This window comes from Mustela nivalis (genome assembly GCF_964662115.1).
Source record: "Mustela nivalis genome assembly, chromosome: 7".
Lineage (NCBI taxonomy): Eukaryota > Metazoa > Chordata > Mammalia > Carnivora > Mustelidae > Mustela > Mustela nivalis.
Genome location: NC_139026.1, coordinates 49,889,593 through 49,908,576, shown reverse-complemented (window position 1 = coordinate 49,908,576; position 18,984 = coordinate 49,889,593). Strand labels below are relative to the sequence as shown.

The following is an 18,984-nucleotide window of genomic DNA, read 5'->3' as shown; positions in this document are numbered from 1 at the left end:
TGGAATCCAACAGGTGGTTAAATATGTATGTAAGTGACAAAATAGAACAAAAATTTTCAGCAGGTAGTGTTCACACCTGTTCTCTGTTTATTTGTGTCTTAATTGAATATTATCCTACTTTACCTCAATCCATAGAGGATTCAAGGCTGCTTAAAAAGAACACATTGGACCTCAGGCAACGTGAGTTTTTAGTGACCAAAGATGGACTCTGGGGTCCGTGACATTGAGAGGTTTGCCACTTTTTTCAGGCATGAGGTTGGATTCTTGCTCCTAGAAGATGAAGTTTGGGAGAAAATCGTTCACTTTGAGGATGAAGTGAGCCAACACATCACCGATGGTCAGATCCTGATGAGACCTGGTTTTTTCCTAATTTGAGTTGACACAGCAACTTCCTCAAAGACACTGAACCATTTTGGGTTTGGGGGTTTTTGTGTGTGTGTGAAAACAGCCAAGTGAGAAATGAATCCTTGGTAAAAGTTGGAGAGGGAGCTATCCTTTGGTATGAGGATATGCACAGGAAACTCTTGCCTCTAGATAGCAATACAGTTTCAAGAGACATCTCCAAACCTGAGCAAAATATTTCCTGGATTCCCAATTCAGAGACTGTGAGTTTGGGGGATTTATCAATTCCTGAAAAACAATAAGAGCCCACTTAAATATAATAGGAAATTACAGGGAGAGGGAAAAGGGTAAGGAAAATGTGGAAAATTTGTTGAAAATGTGTATTTTAGATCCAGTTCTCCTACTGCTAACTACTTGGCCTTGGGAAAGATGTGACTCTTTCTTTGGTATCACAAAATTGGAAACCAGGTGCAACTGCTTTCCCCCACTAATTGGTGTGCCCCAAGGAAGGGTGACTTGTTCCTCTGTCTGATTTAATTGGTGAATAAGGTAAATCAGCCAAGTAAAAGAGAAGCGAAAATATCCCTATGGCTGTACTTAGAAGAAGGTTCCTGAAGGACTAAGAGCTCTGGGTCCTTTCCCACTCCCAAAGCAGAGCAGCTCTGTTTTTATCATTTATATAAGTTGATGTTCTGAAGATTATGATGTTCTGAAGATTATGAGCAGGCAAGGGGCGGTGGGGAGGAAAGGGAAGCAGGAGGATTCTTTGATGAGAGAACACTCTTACCTATATTACACACAACTCACTGTCAGTTCTCAGGCTTTTAAGGATTAAGCGGGTACAGTAGTGGGCTCCGCTTGCCAAATTTGGCACTGGACCAAACAGAATGTGTAGAGATGCTGAGGATCAAACTACTCCTGTAGGTTCCAGTATCCAGCGAGAACCCAGGACGGTACATTCAATGAAGCCGTTTTACGGCTTCAAATGGGAACCCTAGAGTTTGTGTGATGAGAGATGCCAAACTTTTACACTCCCGAGAAAGCTTTCCCCAACTCCTACCCCAGCCTGTCTTGAGAAAGATACTACTTAACGCTAACTTAAATACCTTTTGCTGTCATGGAGGTCAGTTTTGTCTTGGTTGACTCTGCGCAGTGGAAGTTTTCCCTACTTCCTATGCTCCTTCATGTCGTGAAACTTCTTTTTAAATGAGCCCACTTCAAATTAAAGTATAAAATGATTTGAATATATCTTTATCTGACCTGCATCTAATCTCATTCTTCTTTTTGCCGTGTCTGAAGATAGTCTCCAGCTTCTACAATATTGTTAATTTCTGGGCTATGAATTGGATACGGGATAGGCACTCAAATTTTGTAAGTGCCTTGGGGTTACAAGTCCCACTTGCCCTCTCTCCTGCCTCAGCTTCCCCACCCCCAGCCCCAACACACACACATTGGAAGTCCTTCTGGATAATAGGAACTGTACTGTTGGACTAGATAGAGTGCTGGGTGGCTAAGAAATTCTTCCTACCTTTGCATCTTCTCAAGATAGTGGTCTCACACATATTTTCATACAAATATCCATTTGACTTGCCCTTTCCTTCACTCTTCCAACTCTTTCCAGCTCTTCAGAACACGTCTTCTCATTTCCTCCCACGCCTCTTCCACCATTTTGTCATATAGCTAGAGTGGCCCTGGGAATACATGTATCAGAGGAGAAAGAAACCATATGTTTTGAGGTAAAATTTAATAGAATAAAGAAAGAATGCCATTAATCTCCAGCCCTTGAAAATGCCCAGAAGCTCCCATTCAGACCCTTCTTAAGAATTTCCATTCACTGTCTTTTATTAAACCCTGGTATTCCTCAAACATCAAATTCCAAGATGAATTTTAAAGATATTACTTACAAACTTTTGTGTAACTCTTTCAATGATAAATAGCTCAGAAGTATTTTTTTTCCCTAAAATTTCTATTGTGAACGTGCTATATTTTAGGTAGGCTTTTGTCTCCCGTGCCTGAGACCCTAACCACCATTTTTTAACCGTTTATCACTCAAGGGGAAACATTTACTACCAAATTTGAAAAAACAAAACAAAAAAACCAACCGACATCCAACTCAACTTTCGGACTGTTTCTATTCTAATAAGGATTTGGTTGGCCTCAAGCAGGAGGAAACGTTCTAGCTTATGAAAGATAACTAAGGAAAACACCGTAAGTAGAGCCAGGAAGTCTCATTCCTGAGGGCTTGGGAAGGAGTCTAACTCGCAGTTGAGGTGTGTGCTTACGATCGATGCTACTCAGCCATCTGGAGGCTGGCATTCTGATCCTGCTCGGGAGGCCACCTCTACCTCTAGCACAGTGTTCTGCTCGCTGCTCCTTGATTCTTGTGAACACTTCTGTTTGTCTCTGTGTCTGATACAGGCTTCAGCATGGGGTGCTTAGTAATTGCTCCCTGAACCAAGTTTAACCCAAGGCTAATTTACTAATGGTTCTTCCCCATCAGATCTGGCTCGAAAAGGACCTCAAATGAGAAGCATTATAAAGTTCTCAGGTTAAATGGCATCCAGTAATGACTAAGGCTGCCGATCTCGGGGGCATTCTCAGTCGTGTGTGCTGAGATATGAATGTGTGAATGTGTGCGTGTGTCCACACACACGTTCTTCCCCAGGAAAAGGAAGGAAGTGGAAAGGGGAGAAAATAGAGCTATTGACTACAGAGCCAGAAAGCTGTTTGCAGAATGACTGCTTCTGTTGTATGGGGGCATGCTTCCTTTGAGAAGGGGTGTATTAGACATCCTCTTTCCATTAAGTCTATTTTGGGAGGAAATTACAGAGGATAGATAATGTGCTTGTTACCAAGTCCTAGGGACCTCTTATCGGCACAGCTGCTGTTCTCAACACCCACCTGCTTAGAGCGAAAGAAATCAAACCTGTCTTCTCAGGAACACCAACCCCAGACGATCAAAACCTCTACTAAATCATCGTGTTTACTAGGAAAGCTGCTGATTTTTGTGAAGTGTTAACTTTGTCCTTAAAAGCCGTGAGTGCCGGGGAGCCCAGTTGGGCCTCTGGCCTGTGCATTCAATCCACTTCTACAGGGGCAAAGCCTAGGAATTGTTTTCAAAACAGTGTGGGGCTTCCTACTCGGGCTGAAGATTTATCTGCTTTTGACAACTACCCTGGTTACTGTGGAACAAGGAGTTGACTTCTCAATAGTTTTACAAATTATGTGTTTAACTTTGTCTCTATAGAATTAATTCCTGGGAGGCGAGAGGAGGGGTGGAGCCCAGGCCTTCAAGGCTAGTTGACAAATTTGAGTTTTTAAAGTCATCGCAGCAATTTCCCCCACTACCCCCTCCAAGCGCCACAGTGCGGTGAGGCTCTGTTTCCACCCGAAGGCAGTTTGCATCCTGCCGGTGCAGGATTTACGCATTAAAATAAAACAACTTCAGTGTTTAGCCATTAAAAAAAAAAAAAAAAGCTGTTTAATCATTAAACAACCACTGTTTTTTTCTTTTGCCCTTTAAACCTGCATTCAATCAGTTTGGACGCTGCTTTACAGTCTTGTTAACTGCTAAAATCACAAAGGAGGGGTGAGCAGGATCACCACCAGCAGCAGGAAGTCCTGAAGTCCTGAAACACCCCCATTGTCCCATGAAACTTTGGGCAAGAAGCTTCTTCAGCTGTCTTGCAACACACACTGGGCTCCGAGGGAGGTGCAAGGGGGAAAAAATGCAACTTCCAATTCCAGAAGCAGCCCTGTGTTTGTTCAAGGAAAGGGGAGGGTGGAGGGGAGTTTTCTTGCATTTACTCTTCTGTGTGGCCATCGTCGTGGGGACATGTGACATGAACAGGGGTCCTCCCGCTGTTCACATGTCCCATCCCTGGGATGGTATGTTCTAGCCGACTCCTAGGAAAAAAAGGCCTGGATGGTCCCTTTTTTTGTAAAGGGAAGAGGAGTGGCAGTGTTTTATGGCCTTCTTTCAACACATGGGAATTTTATCACTCGTTTTTAAAAGTACGACTTAACACCATTTTCAAACCAGCCTGAGTTCGAGCCCCGAATGGTTTTCACAAAATGTCCCCTTTCTCCCTCAGAGCGTGGTGGCCACAGGTGCCTCCTAATGGCTCCACTGAATTTCTTCCCTTCGTCGTAGGGAAACCAAGAGCGTTTTCTTTCTTTTTTTTTTTTTTAAGATTTTATTTGTTTATTTGACAGACAGAGACCACAAGTAGACAGAGAGGCAGGCAGAGAGAGAGAGAGGGAAGCAGGCTCCCCGCTGAGCAGAGAGCCCGATGCGGGACTCGATCCCAGGACCCTGGGATCATGACCTGAGCCGAAGGCAGCGGCTTAACCCACTGAGCCACCCAGGTGCCCCACCAAGAGCGTTTTCTGAAATTTAATTCTGTGATCTACCATCTGTTCTAGGAAAGGATTGCAACTTGCTGGAGATGAATCTCTACTTTATCGCAGACTGTTTGCCTTTTTGATTTCTTATTTTACCTCTGTTGGGTGTTCATTTGTGCTGCCAGATGTTTAAACCACATTGGAAAAGACAATCCTTCCCTTTTAAGTGGCCAGGTTCTAGACAAAATTGGTAATTGTTTCAGTTTTGAAGAGGGCAAGGACACAAGCATTTCTTAATGTGTCCTGGAATTGCAAACTTTGTCAGTGACACCCCCTCACCCCCCCACCCCTGCTTTGAGATGGAGATATGGAAACCTAGAGAGAGTTTGGGAGACTTGCCTGAGATCTCATAGCTCCTTTAGTTCATTGCTGTTTCCACTAAGGACACCCCTTCCCTAAGTTAGTACAAATGCTTCCTAGAGTGCCCTCACAGAAGATAAAGTCTGGTTATGTGTCTCTGTTTTACACATTTATCCTTGAGACAGCTCTGAAGTCACTAACATCCCTGCCTTCTTCAAACCAAACAATCCAATTCCTTTTCATTTACTTTGAGATTTCTGTTTTCTAATTTTCCCACTATTTTGACGTGGTCTGTGTGCAGTAGGCTTTTAGAATCTGAACCAAATTATTCGGGGAATTGGCCCCACATTTTTGTACAGGTACTTGGATACTGAACCAAATTATTCGGGGAATTGGCCCCACATTTTTGTACAGGTACTTGGATACTGTGTAGACGAGTCCTGTTTTTCTCTGCTCTCACAACCGCTGCCCAGAGAAAGACCCGGTGTTCTTTGGCCAGTTTGTTGAACCATTTCCCTCAAGAGCAAACTACCTCATGTTTTCCATTCCTGTATTTCAGGGTCATATCTTGAATATTTCCTTCTTTCTTTCTTTCTTTCTTTCTTTCTTTCTTTCTTTCTTTCTTTCTTTCATCTTTCTTTCTATCTTTCGTTTTTAAAAAGCAGGGCTTTGTTTTGCTAGCTATTGTTCATCCTGACCACAAAATAAAATAATTTTCATCTCTGAAGACCTGTTCTAACTCACCCTTGTTTTTAAAATTAAAAAAACAAAACAAAACAAAACAAAAAAACTTATCAACTGGGTCTTTCCTGCAGACACGCATATTTAAGCAGCCAGTTCTCACTGTAGATAACAGAATAAGTCTTATGTCTGTTCTTTAGGTACCTTATGTTAAGTTCCTCAATGAATAGCCATTTCCACTGCATTTTAAACAAAATCCAACGGAAAAATAACTGTAATTTAAACAGGATAGTCGGTCAGCTCACTAGGCAAAAATAGTTTGTTAAACGAGTTGTTTGCCCTTTCCCAGCGATTTCTGATAAAATCGCTGATTGATTACTGAACACATTTTTCTAATGTGCCAAGATATAGGTTGCTCTAATGATCAGACAAACCAAGTACAGTGTATGGCCGGGGAAGAGCAGGCTGTTCTTACATGATGATAAGAACTGTGGAGAGAGGGAAATCGTGAATGCTGGAAATGGATGAGAGGAGAAAAGAAGGAGATGACACACTCGAGAAAAGCTGAGTTAACAGGCACTATTTTCAGAGCCAAATCTATTATAAACCCCGACATAGTTGAATGCTTGTAAGAGATGGTTTCAGCAACTCCTCTGTTTCCTGATGTGTATACTGTACCTGAACGAAATGCTTCTTTCCTGTGAGCTGGACAGTAGGAAGTAATCTATCTTCAAGCTTGTTTGGTTTGTAAATAACACTGTAGAAAAGGGCTTTGAGCTTTGGAAAGCTAGTCTCCATGTGTTCTCTCTCACTCTTGGAGGCGGGTTAAAGGGCAGGGCCATGACCACCACCTTATTCTGTAAGCGGTTGTTTGCAAAAGGTTGAAAAATGTGCCCAGGGCCCATGCCTGCCCCCTATGTGCCCCTCTGTGGAACTAGCGCCACTCAGGCAGGCTAGCAGGCAAGCCTCGCTTTAATGGAAATAGAAGAGAGAGTTTGGGGGAGCTTGGCATGTTGCAACATGTGCTTTTTGCTTGCGCCTACTGAATTTTTAATTTCCATGAAATGTCAGTGGGCAAGTGGACACTGGCCTTCTTTCTTTTTGTCTGCTGCTTTGCAGCTATTGGGATACTAGGCTTTGGATAATGAAGTAGGTTGTCATTTCCTCCCCCAAATAATACATTACAAAGTGGAAAGGCAAATTTCCTGTGGAAGCTCTAAGTAGCAGGTGGTGTTTCCTTAATATATTGTTTTTAACCTTCAGGAAAATTGGTATTATGAGCCGATAATTTGGAAAAGTTAAGTAACACCAACGTCCTACATTTTCAATAAGACAATCAAAATCTTAGTTAATTTGAAAAAAATCAAACTGGAGTACTGTACCAGGAGAAGACATAGCATGTTTTGTTCTTAACATGTTATTATTAAAGTTTATTGTAAAGTTATTTTGAAGTTTAAATTCATGGAAGACAAAAAAGGGGATACGACGCAGCTGAATTTCCCAATTCATTAAGAGATTTCTTTTTTGAAAAGAAGGACAAATAGGTATTTTTAAGTTTCACTCTAAACCTTCTCTGCTAACTAATGTGTGGAAACATTTAGTCAGTCGTACAAAGAGTTAAGCGTGGGACTGTTCACATGGCAAATCTGAGTTGAGCTGGAGGTAAAAACATCTGTATTTTTCATTCATTTGCTCAGCAGCACTAAATTTCAAGCTTGTTTTTTGTTCAGCATCAAAGAAAAAGTTGTTTTATGGTTATTGGATTTTTTTTTTACACTCGCATATTTCATGAAAGGGACTCAAGTCACTGGATCTTTATATTCTTTTTAGTTCCTTTGCTGCCCAACAGCCCTTCTGCATGCCATCTTGTTGAATAAGGAAAACATAATTTTATTCTTTTTCTCTTCCTTTGAAGAAAAAATTTAAGAGGCTTAAATACCATTCACATTTTGGAATTTCCTTCTTTCCTCCTCCCAAAACCATCATCTCACAACCACGTAAAGCCATCCGATGCTGAAAGACTTAAAGATTCTCACAACTATAAATATCCTTTATATGACTATGACTCCTCTGTTTATCGAGGGCAATAAGAATGGAGCCCAGGAGCTAACAAAGTTTGTGGCGACGTGTGTGTGTGTGTGTGTGTTCATGTGTATACGTGTTGAAAATCTGGTGTGTCCAAATTTACATAGTATTTTTAGCATACGAATTGCTGATGAGGCATCTATTCTTTTTTCTCTAAAAATTCTGCGTGCGTGGACCTATTAGTTGCCAGGGACCAAATTACCACGGCCAATGCCAGACGGAAATATTTCCAAATCCAAGAAATGATTCGTATTTAAACTATTAAATGTGGCTAATTTAAATAGTTGTCTTCATTCTCTAATTGTTGTGTGGCACAGTTTGGCTGTGAGATCCAGATTTTCAAGTGTAAGAAATCGACGTTTTCATCCTGAGAAGTACAAAGCGAGATACTCAACATTCATTGCCATTGCCCCTCCTCCATCCCAAAAGGAAGGGGAAGTTAAGAGCTGGGCGGGGGGGGGGGGTGTCAAACCTAGATACTGTACAATTTCAGCTACTTTTGGACTTTCTGAAGATATCAATTTTCCTGATAATTGAACGTTAATGTCTTTAATTTTTTAACTTTAAATTTCAATAGTGTTCTTATATATGAAAATCTGGGTAAGGTACATAGTACATGTGTCTCTTGACTACATTTATCAATGCGCTGAATATAATTTTATGTGTTCCTCGATGATGTTTGATCATTAGCCCAAACATCACTAGACTCGTCAACTGGCAAAGATCATATTCTTTCACCCTTTTTCCTTTCTCATTTGTTGAATGCTCACCATAGGAGAGGAACTGTGATGCCCCCCACCCCATCCTTGGTGCATAGAAGGCACTCAGTGAGTGTGTGTTGAAGAAATGAAGGAATCAATAAGTTCAGTGGGTAGTTGTGAGGGTAGATTGAGTTCAAAGATTCAGCTGTGTTGGGTGTAGGACCAGACACAGTGGTAGCCGAGACTATAGACAGAGCAACAGGGTCACAAATTATGTGGACTACAGGAACGAATATGTTCATCCCCAGGCCAGTGGTACCGGGTCCCTCCTTGAAAAGTACTCAGAACATGACAGTACCTTTCCTATCATTGACCACTGTCTCATGAAATTGGAAGAAACCTACGCAGCTGCAGCACTCCCTGAGCCTTGCGACAAGGCTACCACCTGCCAAATGAGTGTTCAAGTCAAAAAACTACCGCTGCAAAGGGTTCCCTCACTCCTTAAGAAACAAGTATCCTAAGGGAGTGCCATCGGTTACGCATCCAACTCTTGGTTTCGGCTCAGGTTGTGATCACAGGGTCCGGAGATTGGGTCCCACATGGAGCTCCATTCTCTGCATGGGGTCTGCTTGGGATTCTCTCTCTCACTCCCTCTGTCTCTCAAATAAATTAATAAATCTTAAAAAAAAAAGTGCAAGTATCCCAACAATATCAGTCAGGGGTCTTTTCCGTGCTGCTGCCATTTTGTTATTCTTGGCACACATCACAGACCTCAGCCTGCCAGTTTTGTGCAGCGTGGCTCCGATCCACGTACACTAAGTTTGTTCTTGGGCTGCCCCAGAACAGCATTGCTCCCCGCTTTGAGAATTAGGGCTAGGATACTTTGGGGGATGGATTGCATTCATACCAATACTTGACCATCATGACACACCTGTTCAGCATAATGTGGAGGGAAATTGTGGCCTTTGGAGACAGACAAATGTAGGTTCAAACGTCTGCATCATCTATCATGAGCTGCTTATCAGCTGCCTGGGTGGTCTTGGGGAACTTCAGTCCACTCCTCTGTTTTCATAAACGTGGAGATATATAGAAAAGACCTTGACAAGGCCTCTAAAAGCTGGTTACTTGGATTGCTGCTACCTTTATCAGAAGATTGCTTCCACCTGATCAGAAATCACACCAAGCTCAAAACGTTTTTTCAACTTTCCTCGATATGCATTCTCTGTGCATAAGCTGCGCTGCAAGTTACCCTTTCACTTATCCCATCTAAACAATATCTATAGAGTCTGGAAAATAGATTGAATTTCTCATGAAAGCCAGTTTGTATTAACATGTCATATAGGGGCATCTGGGTGGCTCAATCTCTAAGCATCTGCCTTTGGCTCAGGTCATGACCCCAGGGTCCTGGGATCGAGCCCCGCTTTGGGCTCCTTGCTCAGCAGGGAATTTCCTTCTCCTTTACCCTCTGCATTTCTCCTGCTTGTGTTCCCTCTCTCACTGTCTTTCTCTGTCAAATAAATATATAAAATCTTTTTTTAAAAAACCCCATTTCATATACTGAATAATCTGTACAGTGAATCAAAGGTAATTAATGCTAAGGGATACAAAGATCACCAAAAATAGTCACAAAATGATACCGTTTCCTCAAGTGGCCTTCCGTAGTTAGGTCTATTGTTCTGAAATGGTTGTTCGCTGAAAGAATAAATATAAAAGATGGTGGGAACTATCTACCAAACATATCTTTATCTTTTATTTTATTTTAGTTTATTTTATTTATTTCAGAGAGGGAGCACAAGCAGGCAGAGTAGCAGTCAAGGGAGAGGGAGAAGCATTGGGAGAAGCATGCTCCCGATACGGGCCTCCCTCTGTCTGACTGACTGCCACCCAGTGTCCCCATCTTTATTTTTTTGTTGTTGTTTTTTTGGTTTTGGGGGGTTTCTTTTGGCAGAGAGAGAGAGCACAAGCAGGCAGAGTAGCAGCCAGAGGGGAGAGAGAAACAGGCTCCCTGCTGATCAGAGAGCCCAATGAGGGACTCAATCCCCAGACCCTGGAATCATGACCTGAGCTGAAGGCAGATGCTTAACTGACTGAACCACCGCAGGCGCTCCCCCATCTTTATCTTTTTTAACATTAGCTTGCTTTCTGTAAGCAATAAACAAAAGTGAAGATACTTTCTAATCACTGAAGTGTTACTCACCATGTCTAAGGAGAATCAGCCTGTCCTTAATTTGCTTAAAACCATGGAGACACGAATCACAAACATCAGCACAGAGTGTGGAAGGCAGTGCCAGCGGGACCCACTTTATCGACAGCATGAAACTGTTCTGGGACTAAAGCCTGTGCAGAAAGGAGCTCTCAGAAGCAGCCACAGAGATCTTGTAAACACCTGTATCAACCATACCTTATCTCCATTTTTGCCTCGCTTTGCCAGAACATTGTCTCTATTTTGGAAGATATTAAGTCTCTGTCAGCTGGCTGAATTCCTGAGAAAATGTTTACATGTGTTTGTGTGGTCACATGACAGTAGCCCTCACAGATAAGAGAATTCTTCCATCTGGTTAAAAAAAAAAAAAAAAAAGCCACCTAGGGACACCTGGGTAGCTCCGTCAGTTGATTGTCCTCCTCTTGGTTTTGGCGTAGGTCATGATCTCAGGGTCTTGGGAACAAGTCTTGCAACTAGCTCTGTGCTCAGTGGGGAGTCTGCTTGAAGATTCTCTCTTTCCTTCTCCTGCTGCCCCTCCCCCTGCCTGTGCCTGTGCATGCACTCTTTCTCTCTCTCTCTCTCTCAAATAAGTAAATAAAAATCTTAAGGGGCACCTGGGTGGCTCAGTCAGTTAAGCGTCGCCTTCAGGTCAAATCATGATCCCAGCTTCCTGGGATCGAGTCCCACGTCGGGCTCCTTGCTCAGTAGGGAGCCTGCTTCTCCCTCAGCCTGCCACTCCCCCTACTTAGGCTTTCTTTCTTTGTGTAATTTAAAAAAAAAAAAAAAAAAAAAGAACCACCTAAAGAAAATATGGTGCCAAGGCTCTAAGTCCCATTTAAACGATAGATATACTGTGTGATATTATTCAACACAGTTTGAGTAATCGAAAATTTATACAGATTTTCAACAGTGGTACTTTGTGACATTGGTAAAATGTAAGTAGACAAATCAGTATTGTCTGGATCCAGTGGCACTTTTTCCAGTTGTGAGCAGTGGTCAAGTTCTTGACTAGTATATTAGCATCTTTTTATGCTTTAGTCTCTTTGCTTTTTATGAAAAGAATACTAGGATTCATGATGTGGAATGGTTCCTCGTAAACCCGAGGCCCCTTGTTCATATACATGTGGTTTTTCTATTTAATATGTCGAGGCTATTCTGAAGGATACAGAATTGGCCTTCATGGGAAACTCAGCCCCCATGCCAAATTGGGTTCATCGTGCTCCATTTTCTCTATAAGAACCCCTAGTTTTGGGGGCTCCCACACAGGCCGTCTCTTAGTGATGAGCAGAACTGAGGAACTTTTGTTCGGATATTTACCATTGTTTATACGAATGAAAGCTCACAAGTTGATCGTGGTCTGCAAGTAGACTGAGGAACTGGGAAGGTAAGCACTCAACTCAGAGGCTCCCATTCTTCAAATTGTTCTCCCTGAGTCTCCTCGTCTTCTCCCTGAAGACCCTGAAGGAGCAGTAGCATCTGCAAGGACATTAGGAGACTCTGACTTAGCTACTATTTTGGCAGCCAAGCCTGTGTGATCCCGCAGAACCTGGAGGGATCCTGAGGGTGAGAGAACAAAGGAGTAGGCTTTTGTGCAGGTGGTCAGAGCAGAGAAAGCGGAAGAGTCAGTTACAGGTTCCAGCAGTGACAGAAAGATGGCTTCCGAACTGAGTGGTTGCCAAACCCTCTCTTCTTTCCTTGGTTCTTCTACCCGGGTCGCCACAGCCAGAAGTACTGGCTTTAATGCTTCCCAGTAGAAGGAGACGTACAGAATGTGTGTGGCTGGGCGTCCTGACGATACTGTATGTGCTGAGTCTTTGGGGGTAAACATCAGGAAAATTAGATTGTTGGAATAGCCAAGCTTTTTCACATTAGCTCTGCATTCTATTGACTATCCAACGATAGGTTGGAAATTTAGCTTAATTTTAAGGTTATGTTTATACAGGGAGCACTATCAATTATCAGAAACATTAGAAGTGTTGCTAAGTAAGTAAACTCAGAGTGAAATGTCATCTCTTAGAGGCTGCTTAACAGTTGTCAGAGAATAGTCTGTTAGTCATTGTAGCACGAAGTAGCTACCCGAAAATTTGTTAAATACATGAAATGTTTTTGACAGAAATATCTGCATAATTGCTGTGTGTTATACATGCTCGTTATAGCCTAAAGGCATCTGTTTGAATTAGGGCTTTTTTCCCCCTGTCTGTGTAACACACTTGCAGACACGATGTGAGTATTTGCTGCTGTTATCCTTTTAAAAAGCAATCTCTTGACTCTCTTGAAGCCTAAGCATTCTAGAGCTAGTTTGCAAGCAACACATAACCTGAAAGAAGGAGAATTAAGTTTACTTTCACTGAAGCTCTAGTTTTGTAACTTGCTGAAAGTTTGTTTTGGAGAGAGGTCATTTTTGAAAAGAATAAAGAATTTCATTTTTGTGTTTTTTTTTTTAATCTTGCAATCTTACTGGTAATCATTAACTATATTTAATAAAATACAGCCTCCTTTCAAAAGAAATCCCTGACAATAGTACATTTTAAAACCAGGCTCTCTTTCCCAGCAGCCCAGGGTGTTTTGAAGATAGGAGAACAAGGGAAGCACTTTCAGCTGTAAAGTCTTGCGGGGCCGCATTTAAGTGTTTTGGGCGCTGTATTCTTGATGCAGCATCGTATTACAGGAATATTATGAAAAAAAAAGCTACAGGGAATTCTCAAACATGCCTAACACATACAGAGCTTTAATGTTCCTATGGCTGGATCCATTCAACAAATGGGATCTGTGGGTCAGATGGGTTTGCGAGCCACTATTATTAAGTCGTTTCACTTTTACCATTAAGTAATGGTTCCTTGTTAATATTATGAATGCGTGTGTTCTTTGCCCTCTCTGTAAATCTTTTGTTCCATTCTTTTTTTTTTTTTTTCCTCTTTGGCCTTACAAGAATGTGGGGGGAGGACATCCCTATCCACAAATCAAGGGCTTTAAATAGCCGGACTAGAGCTGAATGAAGGAAATCGGGCTAGATAACATCTTTGTCAAATGTCTGCCTATGAACTCTGCATCACACAATTCAAAGGAAATTGCCATTGTCCTGCGCAAGTTAGGTGAACAAAGCACGTTAAAAAGTCCTGTTCTGGTTGCCATGCGCATTCCTGTGCGAGGAACCAGAATCTCGAAGGCCACCGAAATGGCACGGCCTACAGGACTTGCGGGCAAATGAGAGTGTGGATTTGAAATATGTGATGCAGACGGTCCGGGAATCATTCCCCAGAAGGACACCTCGTTCTTTGATAGAGAACAATGGAAATCCGAAACAATGAGGAACGCTGCTGCCGTTGCTTTTCTGACTCCTAGGATTCCTATTGCTCCGACCATCACTACTGTCCCTACTCTACTAGCACCGCCACCTTCCCTAGTGCGATTCTGCAGTGTTTATTAAGTTCTTACAGCAGGCAGCTGTGCCGTGTAGTTAAGAGACATTAATCGTTTTTTGTAGGTTTTTTTTTAATTAAAAACTTTTTTTTTTAAGATTTTATTTATTTATTTGCCAGAGAGAGAGCACAAACAGAGGAAATGACAGGCAGAGGGAGAGAAAGAAGCAGGCTCCCGTTGAGCAGAGAGCCCGATGTGGGACTCGATCCCAGGACCCTGGGACCACGACCTGAGCTGAAGGCAGAGGCTTAACTCTCTGAGCCACCCAGGCGCTCCGACATTAATCGTTTTTAATCAGCCCAACACACCAATGAGATATCCACACTATACAAATTAGTCAATTAAGGTTTACGTGGCTACCAAGTCACATAGCCTGGGCCTCGTTGATCCCAGACCTGAATTCAGTGGCCTTTCTGGCTCCTGAGCCGCGTTCTTTAGCACCGTCTTAAACGTCCTTTCCCTGTGTGTGAAGGGAATGGATCTCTGTAGGTACAAAGATGTCACCTCCAAACCCTTACAAATGACACTGAGTTGCTTGGGGGAGAATTTCCCCAAGGCCAAAAGCTGCTTCTGTGGTACTCCAAAGCAGCTTCCGTATCCTGGAAACAGCGACTACAATCAAAAATAGCGCCCTATAGACATCCCTCTTTAGAAAGAAAGAAAGAAGGAGGGAAGGAAGGAAGGAAGGAAGGAAGAGAGGGAGGGGAAAGGAATGGAAAGAAAAGAAAAGAAAGGAAAGGAAAAGAAAAAACTTCCACCACCAACAGTTCCTCCTAAGAGCAGAGATACCTACCCTTCTCTGGCAGTAAGCCCAGACATACCAAAACATGTATCATCTAGAGCCAGGAGTTGAAGCCCACGGCATCTACAGAGAGACAAGCACTTCTTTTCAAGAGACAACGCATTCACAGAGTAAGGACACTCCCCGGGAAGTGACAGGGAGTCAGAAGAGCAGCGTCAGACAAAGAGGGTAGTTATTACCAGGCAGCCAGCGGCCCCCCGCGCACCCGCAGGTTCTGCCCTTCTTCAGTGTAACCAAGCAGAACTCCACTCGACTCCCATTAAAAGTAGACATTTAGTCGGCATCCAGAATGTGGGCAGGAGCTCATGTTAGCTATTTACTACCCATCTCTGGCATTCCTTCTGGACATGACCAATGAGTTACAGCTGGTTTTTAGGCAGCGTGGCACACTCATTAACTAGCTGTCAGGAACAGCTACACCCTTCGGTCCACAACGAAATGAATGCAAATCTGGATTTACCAGAGGAAAATTCCAAACAGACCAGGAAAGCAAAAATCACAGACACCCTCTCCATAATAACTGGAAAACAGAAATGTGTGCATTCTACAAAGAAACGCTTGACAAAGACCAAAGTTTCATGCCCTAACACAGGACGAACAAGGCAAAGGAAACCTGTGCAGCCAATTTCAGAGTCAAGAGCGCACTTCTTACCACAGCCCTCAAAGACAGGGATTAGTAAAATGTGCAAAGCCAAGTCAGTCACGATGCTGTAGCCATTACCCGGCTTCCTTTGTTCACAGGAAGTGACCCTGTCCCTAGCTCCCTAGCCTGCGGTAAGTCTGGTTGGTCAGAGCCAATCATGAGACCCCATTTCCCTTGCAGGGCAGTTGGCTCGGGACCATAGGAAGAAACCACCTCTCCCGCTGGATGTGGACATTCCTAGAACCGCCACCAGGAACAGCCGAACCCATTTGGGGACTCTGAGGGAGACAGGCTGAGAATAAATCGAAGATAGTGGAGGAGAAGGATAGAAAGAATCTGAAGCCTCAGAGCTTTAATCAACTCAATTTAAGCTGCTGAATTAACCAATTCTGGAGGTGCATTTTTGTCCAGGCTTTGCGTCACGTTAGATAAATAACGTCTTTATCACGCCCGTCTGCATTTGGGTTCCCTTTTGTACCAAAAGCATACAAGAGGAAATTTCTTTGTTGGGATACTTGAGAGATTCATCAGAATTTATTAACTACATCTTTAGAAATTAGTTTAATTTCCATTAATCTTCCCCGCATACACTGATCTATAAGAAATATAGGGAGATAAAGTCGTATTTAATATGTGTTCTCATGTTTTAAAAATATACCCATTTTCCTGTGTCACTTTTGGATCTGCGTAAAGGTAGCTCTCTTGTGTCAGCGACGGCCTTGCTGAGAGGAAGAATTGTCGCTCCCATGATGGTGATTCTCAGAGCAGAGGTACCCGAGTTCCTCCTGAATCCAGGAGTGTAGTCAGGAATCATCACCATTTCTAACCAGCAGCTTTTACGAGATCAATGAAAGGTATCACTACGACTCCAGGAAGAGGACTTCTTCCCCGAAATTTAGGGTTTAGAACTCAGTTAAAAACCTTTTTGGAATATTTACTTCATGCAGAAGACAGGAAGTATGTTAGCAGCTGAGCCAGGTGGGTGGGCGATTTCCCTGTTTGTGAAGACTCCCTGGGAATTTTCCATTGTTGGTGTGGTCTGCACAGCTTCTCTGAGGTTGGAGCATGGAGTGGTCAGCGTACACAGCTCGGACTAGTAATTATGCCTTAATGTAAATATATATAAATATTATACACATATATGCTGGCTTTCAATGGAGTGTTTTAAATGACTCCCTCTGAATGGCAATGTGTATTTATATATATCATGGGTAAAAAATAAGTGTCATGGGTGGTCACATTCCAAAGAAATGAACACATGCACAAAAGCACCAGCCAGTGAATGGAGAGACCGTACAGAACAAGGAATTAAAGGCAGGAGATGTATAGATTTCTTGAGGAGAAAACCACGGGGAATGAAGGGGGAAATGTCTGGTGATGTCTATGAGGGACCTATGTAGGAAAGACCTGTACGGCATCTGTGTGGGAAGCAGGCATTTTTGTTCTTCCTCACATGTTGGTCACAGACAATAATAAGTAATACGTAAGATTATAAACACCACAGATACAGGAAATGTGACCAGGTATAGCTTGTGTCGTAGGCACCGTGGCATTTATAGCTAATATTTTAAACATGATCACATATTAGAACAGGTGATAAACAAGAGGGAAGGAAACCAACCAAAAAGTTCATTAGAAGTTATCTCAGAAAATTTAGCCTTTGCCCTCTTGACTAAAAAAAAAAAATGTTTTCCCCACAGACTTTCTGAAGGGAATAGAAGAAAAGGGTGAAGGAAAGTATACATATAAAGATAAGAATAACAGGATGGGATTCCTACTTTTATAAAAATCTAGTGACAAACAAGATGCTCTTTATATTTCTGAGACATCTTGAACTTTTCAAGGAGAAAACTCCTTTCAGAGAAAAACTGTTATTAGGAAAACAGTCTTCTAATACTGATGTGCCCTTTAAATATATTAGAAACATTCTTTTGAGCTAAGATCTTTAAAATGATTTCATCAAGATGCAGTTATTCTTCTTGGTTGGTCATTTTTTTTTTTTCTTAGTGAAATCATCGTCCAAGAAATCTAGATTTTTTTTTCTTACTTTTAAAAAAGTGCTATTTTTGTGCATGAGAGAAGATGGTTGCTTATAGCATGGATTTTTCATAGGAAAGCAAACACAGATTAAGCTAATTGCCAGAACAGTGTGGTAGAGTGGGGGAGAACAAAAGATGTGAAGCTGTACAACGTGAGTTGATGTGGTCACTTCATTATATACTGGCCTTGTCATCTCTTTCAAGTCACTCGCTGCTTTAGGGTCCCCCTTCTTCCAAGTAAATCTGAACAGCGTTACTTGCTTCAGATGGCTGTTGTGAAGTCAACTAGACTGTACCCACTTTGTAAAGTATATATTGCTCTAATATCATCTGACTGATATTAAATGAAGTCGATGATATAAAATGAAGTCTATGATCTAATTCTGAATTATAATTTAAAAATGTTTGGGGACAAATGTTTGGGGACATCTGGGTGACTCCATCGGTTAAGAGTCCAACTCTTAATTTCAACTCAGGTTCATGAGATCTAGCCCCACATCAGCTCCGCACTCAGCGCAGAGTCTCCTTGTCCCTCTCCCTCTGCCCCTTCTCCTACACTCTCACTCTCTCTCTCTCAAGTAAATAAATAATATCTTTAAAAATTGTAAAATATTTAATTCAATGAATGTGATCAGGAAGTGCAGTTCGGAGAGATATTTCTGGAATAGTATAAACAAAGATACGTGGTTTTTAAACTGGTGGCATATCAGAGAATTATCCATTTTAGAACAGTTGACCTGAGTTAGGTAGTTCGGAAGCTAGCTCCACTTGAGTTTGAAATAGAGATTTTGGAGACAAGCTGAATGAAACATTTGGTTTTCAGAAGAAGGAATAAGACATTTTAATTTATGGATTCTGAAGAAAAGGACATTAATCCAGAGAAAACCTTGAGGGTGGGTCTAGGAAGAAGGTATTTTCTGGAAGGACCAGGGAGCTGCCTGTGCACTGGAAGTGTGAGAGTGTGGAAGAAAGAGAACTGCCTTCTACAACTGTTTAAAAAATTAAAGGGTATAAGCTAATGTTCGGGAATAGTTAACATTTCTCGGATTGAATATTAAACTTCCTCCAAGGAAAACAACTCAACTGCTAAAGTCAGCCCTTCACTGGTGCCAAGAAAATACTGCTAAATTAGGGTTCTAGGAGAGATATGACTCAGTTAAATATCATAGAGCTCACAACCCATAAACTATCCCTTTGTAGTCCTTGAGAACCTAAGAGATTACAAATAAATTGACTGACTCTTTCCTTCAGGAAAGGAAATGCCTAAAATCATGATTCAGCTTTTTAAATTCAATTTCCATGTGTAACTATTATAGCTGCTGGGAAATACTCAATACTCAAATCATTCTGTAGAACTATTTTTA

At 42.0% G+C, this 18,984-nt stretch overlaps 1 protein-coding gene and 1 long non-coding RNA gene across 3 annotated transcripts in view; one reads left to right on the top strand and one right to left on the bottom strand.

Moving 5' to 3' along the window:
• Positions 1 to 18,984, top strand: part of HMGA2 (high mobility group AT-hook 2) — a 142,061-nt gene that overhangs the window by 93,836 nt on the left and 29,241 nt on the right. The window lies entirely within an intron of this gene.
• On the bottom strand, positions 5,693 to 15,180 carry LOC309870377. The gene is made up of 3 exons (XR_014314543.1): positions 14,930 to 15,180; positions 12,034 to 12,192; positions 5,693 to 5,889 (listed from the first exon to the last, which is right to left on the bottom strand). It is a non-coding gene; the product is annotated as an uncharacterized lncRNA (long non-coding RNA).